The sequence below is a fragment of the Panulirus ornatus genome, chromosome 4, assembly GCF_036320965.1.
Source record: "Panulirus ornatus isolate Po-2019 chromosome 4, ASM3632096v1, whole genome shotgun sequence".
NCBI lineage: Eukaryota > Metazoa > Arthropoda > Malacostraca > Decapoda > Palinuridae > Panulirus > Panulirus ornatus.
In genome coordinates, this window is record NC_092227.1 from 11,029,361 (window position 1) to 11,033,113 (window position 3,753).

The window sequence follows — 3,753 nt, forward strand, 5'->3', positions numbered from 1 at the left end:
TATATGATGATGATAAAGATTACCATTTTGTAAGTATGTCTCACCTTCCATAGATAAGTATTTTTGTAGTGTTAAGACATATTCTACTTACATATACTTATATATATATCTTATATAAGTAACTATTTATATATATATATCTAAGATAATCATCATTATCCCCTCATTTATCCTATTGGTCAACCCGATAATGGCCACCATCTTTATTTCACCTTTCGCACCCACTTGCAACACTGGGTAGTGAATACAGTGACCAACCCAAAACCTTTTGCAACATTCGCACGCACATTGCAACATTCACACACTCATCCTCCCTCACACACGAAATGGAGTTATTAAATGAATAAATAAATAAAAAGGCGCCTTTTTACAGCCACCTGTTGTCGCCCCATGGCCAACCAAGGTGAGCGTGCTGGTCCCAACCAAGTGTGAGTGGCGGCGGTGTGAGCGTGACCAATAATATCTGCATGTTGGGGTCCCCTCCTCACGCTCTTCCTCCTCAGTGGGGGTCGAACCACTCACATCGCCTGGCGACATGTGGCATCTTATCCACCTCCTCCACCTCCCTCCTCCCTATCCACCCTCCACCCTCCTCATTGTTGCCACACGCCGCTGGGCCGGCTAAAGTTGCCGACACATGTCTAGTTAGCGTGAGATAACTACTCGATCACCAGGGAAAATTAGTCTTACGAACGAGCTTGCTTCATATCACACCCAAGAGTGAGGGTTTAGTACTTTATATTTAGTTCTCTTTGACGATATAAAACATTCGAGTGGCTCATTAATATGAGGTCCGGGATATGAGTGGGAAGTGAAAAAAAAAGAAAAAAAGAAGGACTATATACAACAGGTTCTGTTGACTTCGTTTCCCCCGCCGAAATTACGGCCCCAAGTATTTCGGGACTGCGCTCTGGGTTCTGCTCGCTGATTGGTCGAGCTCGGCCACCAGACGACGCGCCATGTGACCAACTCGGAGACGTTAGGCCCGGTACGTGAAAATCCTTCCACTTTTTTCGTCATCTCACCGCTTCACACGCCGTCTCTGGCGTATTTGAATATTACGAATTAATGTAAGTGATGTTTTGAATATGTTTCACTTAATGGTTGACCTCGAAAGACGACGTGGCATTTGCCATTTCCAGGAACGGCCCTACTCAATTTCATTATGAAGTCCATACCAGACGAAGCCGTGCTCGGAGCGTGGGACGAGGCTCCGCCCCCACCGTGACGTCATTCCAGGGGGAGGTATGCATTCGTTCACTCACGACCTCAGAGCCATGCGAGGATTCCCATTGGTCGGTATTATTACAAATCCACCAATCAGGCGGGAGGGGCCGTGCGCGAGCGATGATGGGAATTTCGCCCGTCTGTTAGTCAGTTTCTCTCGATCTCCAGTGGAAAGAATTGACTTGTGGAATATACTGTGGATTTTACTTGGAAGCCTAACCTCTGGATCGAGTTACGATGTATTCTTACGGGATTTACGTCTAAGCGAGAACGGCCAATCGAGCAAGAATCTACGCAAGAGGACCAAGTTGAGGTAGGAGTCGTAATATTGCGTATGGCCGACGGAGGGTCCTACGTGGCTGGGTCGAGTCCATTGTCGGGCCGGGCGGGGGAGGTCGCGAGGCGTGGGCTGGCGTTCCCCGTCTCAGCCAACACAGACGACATTGTCCCTCTGTCTGCATTCACGCGTACTAACCCGCTGCTGCATTATAACCTCGTGTTTACGTCCTCGCCCATCGCCGTCAGCGGGACGATGAGAGGGGCGGGCAGCGAGGCCAGTGGTAGAACAAGGCTGGGGGGGGGTGAGTGTGGGGGAAATGTGGGGGTGTGGGGGTGACTGGTGCTGCTGCCCTTGTACTTGGAATGAATTAAGTTCACTTTAAAGACAAGGTCTTGGTCTTCCTCCTCCTCCTCCGGCGCCGTGCACCACCGCTCGGTGGTACGAGCGAGCGACCCTTCTTCTAACCTCTAGTTATAAATTATTGAGATGTAGTTATCGTTCTAAAGTGTCATGGCTTTTTTAAAAGCTTGAATCATTTGTAGTGCGCGTTGAGGGTCGTTGGCGTGGTGGTTGGGGTTTGGTTTGGTGGGTCCAATGGAATATTTTGCCCCGCTCACTGGCTCGCTGCCTCACTCGCTCGCTACCTCCTCCTCCTCCTCGCCACTCGCTGCCTCCCTCTCCCGTTCAACCATATTTGTCGGCTTTATAAGCAGCTGTGCTAACCTCAAGAATGGACGGGCCGTATTTGGCCGACTTTTATTTATAGCGAGGTGTTGTTGTTGCACTCAGGAGTGGCGTCGGCCGCATTGCTCCAACAACGCCATCATGGCCTTCTGCTGCCTTCGAGTACATGGTGGTTCACCAACAGGCTTAAAAAAAGAATTTTATTTTCCCCCTCACGATTTTTTTTTTTTGTAATTTAAGTTTGAAAGTTTTAGCGATTGTGATAAGTTAGTTATGATCGCCTTGGAATATATATATATATATATATATATATATATATATATATATATATATATATATATATATATATATACCTTCAGTATGTAGTCTTAAAACTACCTCGAGGAAAATACATAGCTTATTATAAACTTACAAGAGTTGTATTGAAACCAATTGAATTAATATATATATATATATATATATATATATATATATATATATATATAGAGAGAGAGAGAGAGAGAGAGAGAGAGAGAGAGAGAGAGAGAGAGAGAGAACTTTATTTGGTAATTTGGTTAAATAATTTAAAGTACCGCCAAAGGCGATTTTTTTGGTCCTTAAAAATTTCGGTACACAAATGTATCCAATCATAATGTCATTGTTAAATGGTATAATATCGAAGAGTCATTATACCTTATATTACCATTCCAGTATAAATCGTTCAGCCATTTGCTTATAAATCATACCTTATATTGTGTGGGTCTGTGTATATATATATATATATATATATATATATATATATATATATATATATATATATATATACATATATATATATATTTTTTTTTTTTTTTTTTTTTATACTTTGTTGCTGTCTCCCGCGTTTGCGAGGTAGCGCAAGGAAACAGACGAAAGAAATGGCCCAACCCCCCCCCCCATACACATGTACATACACACGTCCACACACGCAAATATACATACCTACACAGCTTTCCATGGTTTACCCCAGACGTTTCACATGCCTTGATTCAATCCACTGACAGCACGTCAACCCCTGTATACCACATCGCTCCAATTCACTCTATTCCTTGCCCTCCTTTCACCCTCCTGCATGTTCAGGCCCCGATCACACAAAATCTTTTTCACTCCATCTTTCCACCTCCAATTTGGTCTCCCTCTTCTCCTCGTTCCCTCCACCTCCGACACATATATCCTCTTGGTCAATCTTTCCTCACTCATTCTCTCCATGTGCCCAAACCATTTCAAAACACCCTCTTCTGCTCTCTCAACCACGCTCTTTTTATTTCCACACATCTCTCTTACCCTTACGTTACTTACTCGATCAAACCACCTCACACCACACATTGTCCTCAAACATCTCATTTCCAGCACATCCATCCTCCTGCGCACAACTCTATCCATAGCCCACGCCTCGCAACCATACAGCATTGTTGGAACCACTATTCCTTCAAACATACCCATTTTTGCTTTCCGAGATAATGTTCTCGACTTCCACACATTTTTCAAGGCTCCCAAAATTTTCGCCCCCTCCCCCACCCTATGATCCACTTCCGCTTCCATGG

At 44.6% G+C, this 3,753-nt stretch overlaps 1 protein-coding gene across 5 annotated transcripts in view; it reads left to right on the top strand.

Annotated features, from left to right (window-relative positions):
* The first annotated feature begins 1,368 nt into the window (after nt 1-1,368).
* Nucleotides 1,369-3,753, top strand: part of LOC139765852 (uncharacterized) — a 323,832-nt gene continuing 321,447 nt past the window's right edge. For 2 of the 5 annotated variants that reach the window (XM_071693707.1, XM_071693717.1), the window contains exon 1: nt 1,371-1,540. The gene's annotated coding sequence lies outside the window, so the exon portion shown is untranslated. Of the gene's footprint in view, nt 1,541-3,753 lie in introns of all 5 variants that reach the window. The other 3 variants (XM_071693730.1, XM_071693698.1, XM_071693722.1) reach the window with 3 other exon arrangements.